The sequence below is a fragment of the Pelobates fuscus genome, chromosome 1 (assembly GCF_036172605.1).
Source record: "Pelobates fuscus isolate aPelFus1 chromosome 1, aPelFus1.pri, whole genome shotgun sequence".
Classification (NCBI taxonomy): Eukaryota; Metazoa; Chordata; class Amphibia; order Anura; family Pelobatidae; genus Pelobates; species Pelobates fuscus.
In genome coordinates, this window is record NC_086317.1 from 95,552,206 (window position 1) to 95,566,784 (window position 14,579).

The window sequence follows — 14,579 nt, forward strand, 5'->3', positions numbered from 1 at the left end:
TTTGTTAATATGATCCTGGGGTACAGACCCAGACTAATGTTAACTCTTTGGTATAACTTGGTATCCTTTTTCATGTGATAGCAGCATGTCACTGCATCTCAAGTTTAAACGCCAGACTCATGCTCCAGTGTCTCTGATACTTTAATTTAAATGTCACTGCTACAGCAATGTTTAAATAGAGTGCTAATCATTACTTTATGCAGGTCACACCTATTACCTCTTTTCTTTGTGCAACGCTGAATGCTAGAAATGGTCAAGACCTGCAGCAAACGTGTTATAATAGCCTGTCTATCTTTATAATTTAAAAATGTGCAGAAACCAAACTGTCATGCAAATGTACAACTATGTCAGAACTATGCTTGCATATGCTGTCGTGGCAGTGTAAGATGCATTGTTATTACTTGCACACAAAAATAAAGAATTAAAAAAAAAAAAAAAAAAAAGTGTTAAAGGGACACTTCATTGCCCAAATGCAAAATATTAAAAATCACTATTTAGTAGATATACCCAAATGAAAACTTGCAAGTGCTTTAGGGGTTTGGAGTGACCCTTTAAGTAACACTTTCATGCATGCTTTCACTTTAAAGCAGCGGTTCCCAAACTGTGTGCAGAGTGCCGCAACATGCACACTGGGGTGCCACGGAATGTTTTCCCTGTGCTATAGCACCGGGGTAACATTACTGCTCAACAGGGGCCCCGGTTGAGTGCCGCTGTCCTTAAAGTCTGAATAGCTTATCTGTTGTTTATACTAAGATGTAAGTGCACAGTCGTGGGAGATTCCCGGATTTGGGGAATCGCCCTAGTATTAAAATCTTTAACGTAATCGGGTAGCAAGTTTAAAAGCACATAGGTGAAGATTGCTTCTCACCTGAAAGAGAGCCTGTGACCTGGCTCAAAGTAGATCAGCATATGAGTCCTTTTAGGGATGACTCTTTCCCTCTTTGATAGGATGGAAAATGCACCAAATATGTATTCTAATAAAAAATAACTATTTATTTCACAAATTATAAAATCAACTGATACATACAATATAAGGTGAATCCGAAACGCGTTTCGCCGGTTCCGTCCGGCTTTCTCAATCGGTATTTTCCATCCTGCTTACTTCCTGGTTATAAAACCCCGCCTTTCGTCCTGATTGGATGCCGGAAATTTGGTGTCATCCAATCACGGGCGTCGCTGCGAGGGAGGGCAGAGTATTTCCAGCTGTATTAATTTATCCCTTAATGCGGACGTCATCACGCACGCACGTATGATCGTGCGGACGGCGTCACTTCCGGGAATGTGAAAGGGTTGTATTTCTCCTGTTGATCTATGAGATCCAATCATTTTCTTCTATACGTGTCACTTCCGGTCTCGTAGGTTCTCTCCTTTAGTCTGTTATGACAGTTCAAACGTCCATTTTAAGTGATGGCAAAAGTCCTGGAAGACCGGAAAGGTCATCCATAGCATTATAAATATCCTTCAATCCTAGAAATATGCTCATAATGAGCATAGATGACAGACAATAAAGTGCATTAATGGACTATAAATATACCAAGGTGATACTACACATCTATACATAGAGGGGGGCATATTACAAATTAAAAGATTAAAAAATTGCATAGAGGGGGGCATATTAAAAGATTAATAATATGATACATATGTATTAATGATGTTTTAAGCCACTAAAAATCTTAAAAATAGAAATATAAAATATATATAGAAAAGTATCAAAAATGTGCAAAATAGCAATTTTCATATAAATAAATTATATGTAAAAATTATAGAAAGTGGCATAGTTCGAAGTCATCATTAAGACCATATGGTTGCATAGTGTTCAAATTAAAAATCCATTTCATCTCTGTTTGTCCAATTTGTTTATTGAGATCGCCCCCTCTCCAATTACCTACTATTTTTTGAATTCCCATAAACTTAATTGGGGGTTACTGTTATGTTGATTCTTAAAATGCAGGGATACACTATGATTCAGGAAACCTTTCTTGATGTTTCTGATGTGTTCCTGAATCCTAGTGTTCAGAGTTCTATTAGTTCTACCTAGATAGGCTAATCCACAAGGACATGTCTTTCTTGAAAGAAGGCTCCACATTTTTTCCTCGCCATTTCATTTCAGACGAAATGAGGGCGTTTGAAAAGATGGTGATGAGTGAAATGAATAAAATAAAGAAACCTAAAATGAAAAACTATAACCTAAGCATCCAAGAAAGACAGGCTTTGAAAGAATTGAGAGATGATGAATCTCTGGTAATCAAACCGGCTGATAAGGGGGGGGGGGTATTGTAATTTTAAATATGGAAGATTACAATAAAGAAGCATGGAGACTTTTGAATGATAAACACACTTACTGCATTTTAAAAACAGACCCTACTAGAGAAATTAAACTCAGCTATAACAATTTGATTGAAAAAGGTAAAAGTATGGAGATTCTTAACCAAAAGGAGTACAAATTTTTAAACGTACAATACCCCAAAATCCCGGTATTTTATTACTTACCTAAAATTCACAAGGATAAAGATAGACCTCCAGGGAGACCAATAGTCTCTGGGATAGGGTCAATCTCAAGCAAACTATCCCAATATATAGATAGATGTCTACAGCCTATAGTTTGCACATGTCCCAGTTACTTGAAGGATACCATTAATATATTACAAGTAATTAAAGATATACAATGGAAAGAGGATTACTATTTGGTAACGGCAGACGTCAATTCCTTGTACACAATAATCTCTCATACAAAAGGCTGTGAAGCAACTAAGCACTTTCTGGAAGTCTCCAAAAAATTTCCACAGAAACAGATAGATTTTATCATAGAGGGGATCAACTGGATTTTAACGAACAACTATTTTTGGTACGATGATCTATTCTTTTTACAAATTTGCGGTACGGCGATGGGCACGAGGTTCGCGCCCAGCTATGCAAACCTGTTTATGGCGTATTGGGAGGAAACATTTATCTATGGTGACCATAGATGGGATGCGAACCTCGTGACCTATCGCCGCTATATCGATGATATATTTTTTATCTGGGAGGGAGACGAGACATCACTCACGTCATTTTTAAATCACTTGAACAATAATGAGTGGGGCATAAAACTTACAAGCAATTTTAATAGGAATTCTGTGGAATTTTTAGACCCGAATATTTATGTTGAACAGAATATACTCAAGACCTGCACCCACTTTAAAAAGGTGGATGTGAACAGTTATATAGGGGAGAATAGCTGCCATTTCCCCCCTTGGCTGTTAAACGCCCCCAAGGCGCAGCTACTGAGAATGAAGAGAAATTGCACTGATTCACATAAATTTCAGGAACAGTCGAAAAAAATAATGGAAGACTTCAGGGAAAAGGGTTATAAAGAAGAACTCTTAAGACAAGCCCTTAGCGAAGTAGAAATTGTAGATAGAACAAAATTGATAGAGTACAAAAGAAAAAAAGAAAATATGGAACCTCAGAATGTAAAGTTCATTTGTGATTTTAATTATAACAACAGACGTCTAAAGAAAATCATCCAAAAATACTGGCCACTCCTAAAAAATGACCCTATACTAAACTCAATACTCCCAGATACACCGGAGATTGTCTATAGGGGAGCACCGAATCTCAGAAGGACATTGATAAAAAATCACATACCCTCCAGGAAATTAAGAAACCAGTTTTTTAAAGAAAAAACTGGATTCTACGGATTTGGTATGTGTGGGGCCTGCAAGGGCTCCAACAACAATAGGAGGACAGTACGTGAATTTTGTCACCCACAAGATAAAAACAAAAGTTACAAGATAAAACAAATAATCACGTGCCATACAACCAGAGTAATCTATATGATTACATGTCCTTGTGGATTAGCCTATGTAGGTAGAACTAATAGAACTCTGAACACTAGGATTCAGGAACACATCAGAAACATCAAGAAAGGTTTCCTGAATCATAGTGTATCCCTGCATTTTAAGAATCAACATAACAGTAACCCCCAATTAATGGAGTTTATGGGAATTCAAAAAATAGTAGGTAATTGGAGAGGGGGCGATCTCAATAAACAAATTGGACAAACAGAGATGAAATGGATTTTTAATTTGAACACTATGCAACCATATGGTCTTAATGATGACTTCGAACTATGCCACTTTTTATAATTTTTACATATAATTTATTTATATGAAAATTGCTATTTTGCACATTTTTGATACTTTTCTATATATATTTTATATTTCTATTTTTAAGATTTTTAGTGGCTTAAAACATCATTAATACATATGTATCATATTATTAATCTTTTAATGTGCCCCCCTCTATGCAATTTTTTAATTTTTTAATCTTTTAATTTTTAATATGCCCCCCTCTATGTATAGATGTGTAGTATCACCTTGGTATATTTATAGTCCATTAATGCACTTTATTGTCTGTCATCTATGCTCATTATGAGCATATTTCTAGGATTGAAGGATATTTATAATGCTATGGATGACCTTTCCGGTCTTCCAGGACTTTTGCCATCACTTAAAATGGACGTTTGAACTGTCATAACAGACTAAAGGAGAGAACCTACGAGACCGGAAGTGACACGTATAGAAGAAAATGATTGGATCTCATAGATCAACAGGAGAAATACAACCCTTTCACATTCCCGGAAGTGACGCCGTCCGCACGATCATACGTGCGTGCGTGATGACGTCCGCATTAAGGGATAAATTAATACAGCTGGAAATACTCTGCCCTCCCTCGCAGCGACGCCCGTGATTGGATGACACCAAATTTCCGGCATCCAATCAGGACGAAAGGCGGGGTTTTATAACCAGGAAGTAAGCAGGATGGAAAATACCGATTGAGAAAGCCGGACGGAACCGGCGAAACGCGTTTCGGATTCACCTTATATTGTATGTATCAGTTGATTTTATAATTTGTGAAATAAATAGTTATTTTTTATTAGAATACATATTTGGTGCATTTTCCATCCTATCAAAGAGGGAAAGAGTCATCCCTAAAAGGACTCATATGCTGATCTACTTTGAGCCAGGTCACAGGCTCTCTTTCAGGTGAGAAGCAATCTTCACCTATGTGCCTTTAAACTTGCTACCAGATTACGTTAAAGATTTCAATACTAGGGCGATTTTCCCCTGTCTTTCTCTCTCCCTTTTGAGGAAAAATTTCGTTTGGAGAGTAAGGTGTGTGTCACCTAAAAGGACACAAGGCGCAAGTGATCAGAGCCAATCCTAATAGGCTCTAAACCACGTGAGTGTGTCCTTTATTGTGTGGTGTATTAATACTACGTTTTACACAGTGTGCACTATATTTTTCTCTATTTTTGTTCAAATAAATTATCAACATATTATGCACTGAGGTTATTGCTTAAAGAAACATCTATGAAAAACAATATGTTCCATTTCTAACACCTTGTCAATTTGCAATATCTCTTAAAGACAAAGTACACAGTTTAAGAAATACAACATTTCATTCTAAAACTTGTAATATTTGCATTTGCCCATAACAGCAGCCTGTCACTTCCTCCCAGCATCCTGCAAGGAGACAGCGCAAGAGGATGCAGCCGCAGCGTGTGGGGAGAGAAGCACAAAGAGCTCCAGACCCCTCACTCCCACCAGCAGCAGGACTCCAAGCCACCCTCCTGGAATATAAGTTAAGCTAACAAGAAGGTGGCTGGAGATATTGTTAAAAAATCACTTGTGTGTGTATGATTATGTGTATGGGTTTGTCTGTGAGTTTGTGTATTAGTGTGAGTATGAGTATGAGTGTGTGTATTAGTGTAGGCATTGATGTGTGTATGAGTGTGTGTGAGTGTGTGTATGGGTATGTATGTGTGTGAGTGAGTATGAGTGTATGTGTGTGTCATGCTGTTTGTGAGTGTGTTTGTCAGGGTGTGTATATATATGTCAGTGTGCTTCTGTGTATGTGCATATGTGTGTCTGGGTGTTTGTTTTTATGTCAGTGTGTGTGTCTGTGTCAATGTTTGTGTGTGTCAGGGTGCATGTGTGTATGTGTCGGTGTCTATATGAATTTGTGCGTGTGTCGGTGTATTTATATGCATCTGTGTGTTAATGTGCATGAATATCTGTGTAAGTATGCATGTATGTGGTTGTGTATGTGCATACATCCAAGCAGTCAAACACCAGCACAACATACAAGCACACTCCTGCAATCTAACACAAATATTACGTACAAACACACCCCTGCATTCAAACTCAAAAAAAATATATACAAACACACCCCTTCGCTCAAACACAAATACTTCACACAAACTTACATCCACACTTAAAAGTGAACATTACATTCAGATACACCCCTGCAACAATCAAACGCAAACATTACATACAAACACACCCCTGTATTAAAACACAAAAAATTTAAACAAGAACCCCTTGAAACACCAACACTGTACATTACACTATAACACCAGAAATTCCACAGCGCTGTACAGATATACAACCTAGAAATTTTGACTTGGGGTGCCTTGGAAAATACTGAAATATTAAGGGCGCCTTGAACGGAAAAAGTTTGGGAACCACTGCTTTAAAGGAAAAACATAACATCCTGTTACTCAAAAGCTAACAGGAGACAAACCATATGACTGATATCACTCGAAAAGCTGTTACATAGTTAGACTGTTAGACTGAAAAGAGACATGTGCCTATCAAGTTTAGCCTTCCTCGCATCTGTTTTTTGCTTTTGATCAAAAAGAAGCCAAAACAAAAAAGTTTGAAGCACTTCCGATTTTACAACAAACTTTAAAAAAAAAATCTTTCTTGACCCCAGAATGGCAGTCAGTTTTATCCTTACATCAAGAAGCTATTACCCTACTGTTGAAAAATTATATTATTTAATATTGTTTTTTCAAGTGTGCATCTAGTTGCTGTTTACAAATCTGTACAGACTCTGATAAAACCAAGATATAGGTAATCAAAGAGTTAAGATCATTAACTTGGTAATGAAACACCTAATATAGTGTAAGGGGTATGGTATACAAATAAAAGTGATTGATGGATGTTTAGTGGGTAGGGTGGAAAATATGGAGAAGATGTAGGGGGGAGTCTGTCGCACCTGGGAAAACTGAGTGAATGTATTTGGTGAAACTGCACAAATCAGGCACTATTTTTTATAGTATGGGAGGGCAACAGACTAGGGATGTAAGGGAGATAGTATGATCTTACAGCCATATCAGTTACTTAAAGGACCACTCTAGTGCCAGGAAAGCATACTCGTTTTCCTGGCACTAGAGTGCCCTGAGGGTGCCCCCACCCTCAGGGACCCCCTCCCGCCCGGCTCTCGAAAGGGGAAAAGGGTTAAAACTTACCTTTTTCCAGCGCTGGGCGGGGAGCTCTCCTCCTCCTCTCCGCCTCCGTTCCTCCCCGTCGGCTGAATGCGCACGCGCGGCAAGAGCTGCGCGCGCATTCAGCCGGTCACATAGGAAAGCATTCATAATGCTTTCCTATGGACGCTTGCGTGCTCTCACTGTGATTTTCACAGTGAGAATCACGCAAGCGCCTCTAGCGGCTGTCAGTGAGACAGCCACTAGAGGAAAAAGGGGAAGGCTTAACTAATTGATAAACATAGCAGTTTCTCTGAAACTGCTATGTTTATAAAAAAATTAGTTAACCCTAGCTGGACCTGGCACCCATACCACTTCATTAAGCTGAAGTGGTCTGGGTGCCTAGAGTGGTCCTTTAAAGGGACACTATAGTCACCAGAACAACTACAGCTTAATGTAGTTGTTCTGGGGAGTATAATCATTCCCATCACGCATTTTCATGCAAACGCTGCCTTTTCAGAGAAAAGGCAGTGTTTACATTTCCCTTAGGGACACCTCCCAGTGGCCACTCCTCAGATGGCCACTGGAGGTGCTTCCTGGCTCAGTGCTGCACAGTAGGCAGCTCTGCCGTTCAACGTTCCCACGCTCTGCATGGATCTCTTGTCTGCTGCCTTTGCAAGCCCTCCCCTTCTATCTCCTCCTAGACTGTCTGTGACTGTTTAATCACAGACTTCCCAATGCAACTCAATGAGAAGTTTTTGCAAGGCAGGTGCTTTGTGCAAATTGCTTCCTCTTGAGTTCCTGTTACCAGGAACTGCTTGAAAATTATTATTTATAAGTAAATTTCTATTGAAATCTGCACTATTTTCCAAAATGAAAAAAAGGACACTCTTCACACATAAAGCTTTTTTCAGCAGGCTAAAGTGCTTTGGGGGTCTGATGTGTTCCTTTAATTAATGCATAACACATTGGAAATGTGGATTACAGCTAAAAGATGCGTAATAAACATGTACGATGAGAATGGAGTCGCATATTTTCAGTACCTTCAGGGATTTCCTGAATACATGGCTTGAGCAGGATGTTGCTCACTCTCCCTGTCTATCTATAGACATAGTCAATACAATGTTAAACACATATCTGCACACCAGTCAAGCCATAAGACTTGCTTTCCCCACAGAAATCACAAATTTGCAGTGATGTTACTACCGCAAAGGATTCTGGGTGGGCATATGCAAATTAGTTCAACAAAGAATCACATTTTTGTCTCATTCCATTTTAAACATGGATTCCTTTGAGTCTGTGTTTGCTGTGTACAACAGCTTTGAAACACAACTTGGGAAAAGATGCAAAGCCAGTGAACCAATCATGGACAGCTGTTTCATTGTTAATTCAAATTGTCAGCATGATGTAAACAGCAATAAATGTTTTTGTAAAAAAAAAATAGGGAAACTGAGATCCTAAAGCCAGTGTTTTTCATCTAATGGCTAACATTTGGGAGGTATTGTTGTTCAACCCTCATAACCACAAACTGAAAAAGGAAGTAAGCTAATTTTAAAATGTTCCTTTTATAGCTGCTGCTAATATCTTCATCTTTTTTTGCTCAGAATTTTGAGAGGACTGTGTCAACGAATGTACTCATTGTCGTAGCTTATCCGTTGAACTTAGAAGAGTGTCTGTTGATATATAGTTTGTGGTATGTAATTTACAATTTTTACATTACTTCATTAAGATGAATTAACTTTTATGTATTATGATTTGCCATTTAACACCTATGTTGTGTTGCTAGATGATTACATAATGACATACATATATGCTTATGCTACCCCTCTTTTAATGAATGCCACTACTTGAGAATGCGTACCTGCCTACCGGCTCATTCTCATAGTTTTTATCGATTTAGTTTGATATAGATATTGCACTTAGTGGCACTACCACTAAACACATTAGTGAGTATTATTCCAAAAATATTAAGTGGACACCAAACATAACAATTGTGTTTTATCATGTAATAGAACGGAGAGTATTACTTCTAGCATGGATGGACCTTTTAATAAACCTTGAGGCAACACAATAAGAACTTGAATATAAACAGTTTTTTTTTTCTTTTCAAATTTGTATTTTATTGTTTTTGAAAACGTGAAAATGTGAGGGGGTACAGAAGTAAAAGGGGAATGTTATTGGGGGACACATTATGCAACACTGTATTCGATCTTCACATCCATTTAATATTTACAACAGCTGCGGTCATACAGGGTGAAGTATTACAGCATATATCATATATAGCATATATTGAGTCGGTTCGTGACCATAGGTTGGTTTAGTGCTGGTTACTCTTCTGTATGTGCTGTACAGGGGATCGACCTTAGCTCTGGCTGTGGGTGTGTCTGGTCGAAGTTGTCGGTTGAGTATCCTTAGGGGCTGTGAAGTTCTCGGTGTTTCATTGTATTGCGTCAGCTTGGGTTCGAGCTGTGTATTGAGGATCGCTAGAACATTCCTGGGCTAATGGGTAAGCTGGTGCATAGGTGGGAACTACCTGAGGGGGTAGGAACTTGGCGAGGGGATGAGGAGGGTGGTAGGTAATCCAGGGTGGGCAAGGGAGGGGTGGTGGGGTGTGAAAGTACTGTCAGAGCATAGAGTAGTAATATCATATGGGTCACGCCAATTAGAAGTGGGGATCGTCTAGTTCGTGGCCGTACCGTCTGTTTTGGGGTTTATCCTTGTGTTTCTCCCGTGTCATCTCCCACTCCTTCCCATTCCCCCCAATTTAGGTCAAACGTTAATTTCTTTTGTGGAGAGGTTATTGCCATCCTTTCGTAGACTTTGTATTGGGTGAGTTTAATTTGGAGCTGGGTCAGGGATGGGCATATCTGCGATTTCCAGTGCAGCGCTAGTAGGTTTCTTGCTGCCAAGATAGTGAGTGCTGTAATTTGTTTCTGTGCTAGAGTGAGGTGTGGTGGGAGCAGAAGAAGGAGACATGAAGACCTCGATAGTTGGAATGTAGGGATGTGTAGTTGGTCTAATGTCTGGGATACGGCGGTCCAGAGTGGTCGGATGCCGACGCACGACCACCACAGATGCTCTAGCGTGCCTACAGACGCCCCACATCTCCAACAGGTGTCGGGTGTGTTGGGGTATATGCGGTGCAGTTTCTGCGGGGTCATGTACCAGCGGTAGAGGAGTTTTTTATGGGCCTCAATGTGCGTATAGCACTTTGTCCACTTGGAGAGGTTATTGAGTGCGCTTAGCCAGTCGCTTTCTGTCAGCACCGTCCCGCAGTCTGTCTCCCAATGGTGTTTGTGGGGATGCGCCGTAGTGGTTGAGAGTTCCTGCCATGCTTTGTAGCAAAGAGCAAGTGATTTGGGTTTTGTGGGCGCTGTCCAGCATCTTTTTAGGAGTAGGTGAGAGGTAAGTCTGTCTGCGTCAGGTGTTGGAGGTGGTGTAGGCGTATGTACCTGCAACGCACTTTTTATTTGTAGGTAAGAAAAAGTAGCCCTACTGGGAAGGGACCATTGCTCCTGTAGAATTGGGAACGGGATCACTCCCTTGGTATCTAGGAGTTGTGAGATTTCCGTCACTCCCGCCATAGTCCAGTCTCTGAGGGGGATGTCGGGTATTATCATCTTTAACACAGAGAGTGGAGATTTGACGTGTAATGTATCTTTGTGTCCTAAAGTGTCCATAAAAGTGTCCCATATGGAAATGGTAAGCTGTGTGGTCGGGAAAAGGTCAGTGCGTTTGGTCCTAAACTTCCTTGGTGTCCATAAGTGGTCGGTGAGAGATGTGGTTGGGAATTGTGTTCTCTCCATGTCTACCCATTGAAGAGTGCCCGGGGGAGCATGTAGGAGTATACTTGTGGATAGAATCGCTGCCCTGTGATATTGCTGCAGATTGGGGAGGCCCACTCCTCCGAGTCGTGGGGCGGCCTGGAGGAGTGCCAGGGACACTCGGGGTCTCTTCCCCTGCCAGATGTAGGTGCCACATAATTTTTGTAAGGTTTTACAGAATTGGGGAGTGATCCCTAAAGGTAACATCCTGAAGATATAGAGTATCCGTGGGAGGATCATCATTTTGTAAGAGTTTATCCTGCCTAACCATGAGAGTTTGGTGTGCTTCCATTTATTCATTTCTACTTTGCAGAGCGTTAGCAGGGGCTTGTAATTTAGTTGGGAGATGGCAGAGATCGTGGGTGCTATTTTTATTCCCAGATACGTTATAGAATGTTGTTTCCAGTCAAACTGGTAGGAGGTCTGTAATGTGTCTAACAGGGGCTTTGGCATGTTTATTGGTAGGGCTTGAGTTTTGTCTTGGTTTAGACGGTAATAAGAGACATCGCCAAATTCCTTTAGCAGATTGAGCAAGGGTGCGAGAGATCGTTTGGGGTCTGATAGGGCTATAAAGATATCATCCGCAAACAGTGCTAGGCTGTATATTTTGTTGTGGATATTGACACCTGGTATCTCGGGGTGTGTTCTGATCTTTTGGGCCAGGGGTTCTAAGGCGAGTATGTATAAGAGGGGCGAAAGGGGGCATCCCTGACGGGTGCCATTGGTGATAGAGAAAGTAGTTGAGAGGAACCCTCCATGTGACACTTTTGCTGCCGGGTGGTTGTACAGAGCCATTATGCTATTTATAATGGGTTTTGGGAAATTGAATCGTTCCAAGACTTTAGTCATGTAAGCCCAGTGTAAGCGATCAAAGGCCTTCTCCGCGTCTAGGGCGAGAAGGAGGCCAGTTGATCTTTTGGACTCCAGTGTGGAGATCATATTTAAGATTTTTCTGGTGTTGTCTGAGCCCTGGCGCCCCCTGACGAACCCAGATTGGTCGTTGTGAACTATCTTATGAAGGAGGGGTGCTATCCGATTACTGAGTAGCTTCGCATAGAGCTTGGCGTCTCCATTTAGGAGGGATATAGGCCTAAAGTTTTTACAATACGTGGGGGGTTTACCAGGTTTGGGAAGGGTAGAGATATGAGCCAGCAGCATTTCCTTCGGGAGTGCGCCTGTTTCAGCGCATTTATTGACTAATTGGAGGAACAGTGGTGCTATGGTAGGCGAGAAAGTTTTGTAATATTCGTTGGATAAACCATCAGGACCTGGAGACTTGTGCGTTGGGAGTTGGGAGATTGCGTTTGTTAGTTCATCTAGAGAGAAGGGTTTTGTCAGGGGCGCCAGGTCTTCTTCTGACAGTTGGGGTAGGTCTAAGTCTTTTAGAAATTCGTCTATTTTGTCAGGGGTAGGTTCAGTCACCTTGGGATCTTGTTTGAGATTGTATAGTTCGCCGTAGTAATGGGCGAATTGGTCCACAATGTCTTGGGGGTTCGTCACTTTTGTACCTTTAGAAGCATTAAGGAAGGCGATCCTGGAGGCGACATTTCGTTTTTTTAGTTGTGATGCTAGAATTGCACCTGCTTTATTACCATTCATGAAAAAGTTGTGTTTGAGTTTCCTAAGATGGTATGTGGTTTTGGCTAGCTCGATGTTGTGTAGTTTGCTTTGGAGAACTAGAAGTTTTGATTTCGTGTTTGGGTGCGGGTCTCGTTTGTTGGCGTGAGTCAGGGTGCGTATTTCGTCTAATAGGTTGGTATATTCAGCTAATCTTCGTTTTTTAGCATAGCTCGCATGTTTTATGAAACTGCCCCTTATGACCGCTTTGTGTGCTAACCAAATCTGTTCAATAGTGGAATCAGCGGTCATGTTTTCCTTAATATAGTTTTGGAGATCTTCCGTTATCTGGGATATTATGGACGGGTCCGTTAGAAGGGACTCGTTAAGTCTCCAGGAGCCGGATCCCTTGTTAGGAAACGCTTCTTTAATGCTGAGCGTGATGGGAGCGTGGTCCGACCACGTCATTACCCCAATCGTTGCTCCTTCTATCTGGGTCATTGACGTGGCAGGGATAAGAAATCGATCTATCCTAGAATAACTGTTGTGGGCCGCTGTGTAGCATGTATGGTCTATGTCAGTTGGGTGTAAGATGCGCCATGGGTCTACCATGTGAGCTGATTGTAGCGTAGAGCATATTTTTGTGGTTAGAGTGTTTTTGTGTCTGAGTGTGCTACTCTTGAGTTGGGCGGTAGAAGAAGAGTCCAGTCTACTATCTAGTAGACAATTCATGTCGCCTCCAATGATCACATCCCCATGCTTGTACATATCAGTTAAGGCTAAAATCATCTGTAAAAACTCATTTTGATTGTCATTAGGGCTGTACATATTGATTAAAGTATACGGTGCATTATTCAACATACATTGTAAAATCAAATATCGACCTTTTTTATCGCTAATTTTCCTGATCAAGGAGAATGCAACGTCTTTACTAATTAATGTGGATACCCCTCTTTTCTTAGCCGAATAACATGTGTGGAAATCATGAGGATACCATCTAGAGGTAAATTTGGGCCGAACCTTCCACTGAAAGTGGGTCTCTTGAAAAAATGCAATCTGGGCCCCGCATTTCTTCGCTTCCTGGAGGGCTAGTCTCCGCTTATTAGGGGAGTTAAGCCCCTTAACATTTAGGGACATGAGCTTAATCCCCATCTGGCCGTCTTGGGGGGTGCTGTATCAAGGGTTTGCTCATCGATATTGTGGGCCTAGGTGGCCTGAGAATCATGAATTTTGGCATAACCATTACACTGAACTGGCATAGTACTCTCTGAGGGAGGGTAGTGAGGAGGGGAGGGGGGAAACGGGGGGGCAAACTATATACAATATTCCGTAAGTCACCATTTGGTGGCATATGTTGCCTAGAGCAACGGAGAAAGTGGGCTACAAAAGCCGTGGGGGTGTATCACACGAAGTGTGGTACTTGGATCTCTGTGTAGAGGAGATCAGTAATAGCGTGGGTCGAGCGTAGTGCATCGCTCGCCCGGTGCGGCTAGGCCGTGGCCTACTGTTAAACCCTTAGTAGGTATCGGGGGTAAACTGCAATGTTAACATAAGCATAAACATGTGGAACCTGTATGTTAAGTCCATAGGAGGAAGTGAAGCGGCGGCGGGTCTGGGCCCTCAGGTCGGTGATTGGTCCCGGTCCGCGTGTGCTTGGGAGGCCCTGTGGGTTCGCGACCAGTCTTTGGAAATCGTTTTCGGTGCTTGGGCCGTTGCTTGCTTTTTCCGCGGGCTGGTAGTCAGTAGGGGTACATCCCATTCTTGAAGCGCCTTTTGGCCCTCTTCTGGGGTCGTGATGGATCTGTCCACACCATTTCGTTTAATTAGCAGTTTATAAACAGTTTTTTTTATTCTAAAGTGACGTTTAAGTAGAGAAGCAAAAATATTAAATATACAGCCAATAAGTCCTGATGGAAATCTTGAGTGAAAATATCTTCTCTGCAAAG